Below are 524 nucleotides of genomic sequence, written 5' to 3' on the forward strand. Positions count from 1 at the left end.
GTCGTCGCTATGTCGTCGGTATTTTGTGAGGGATTTCCGACGGACCAATAAAAAAAAACTAATCAGAATCTTCTTAATCTTCATCAAACTCCTCAACCTCAGCTTCTGGCTCCGAATGTACAACATCATCAAGTCCAAACATAGTCAAATTCTCAACGAGTTCAACATTTGCCAAATCTTAAACTACCTGGGCGTTCCTGGTAGACTCTGGTTGCAATGGTTCATCATCATCCGAAGTTCCATCCACTCGTCCTCTTGGGTTGATTTGCGTTACAGTAACCCATGGATCGTCTCTGTACGTCACCCGAGGGTAACTGATGTAGCACACCTATACATATCAATTATACAGATATTAGTAAAATATATAACATTAATTAATTATATTGGTAAAAAATTATGAATAGATTGACATACCTGATCAGCTTGCGAACCAAGAATGAAGGGATCATAATATTGAAGTTTCCATCGCGAATGAATTGATGTAACACCAAACACATCAATCTTCACTCCTCTATCTGGGGTGG

This window comes from Brassica oleracea, unplaced genomic scaffold (assembly GCF_000695525.1).
Source record: "Brassica oleracea var. oleracea cultivar TO1000 unplaced genomic scaffold, BOL UnpScaffold00796, whole genome shotgun sequence".
NCBI lineage: Eukaryota > Viridiplantae > Streptophyta > Magnoliopsida > Brassicales > Brassicaceae > Brassica > Brassica oleracea.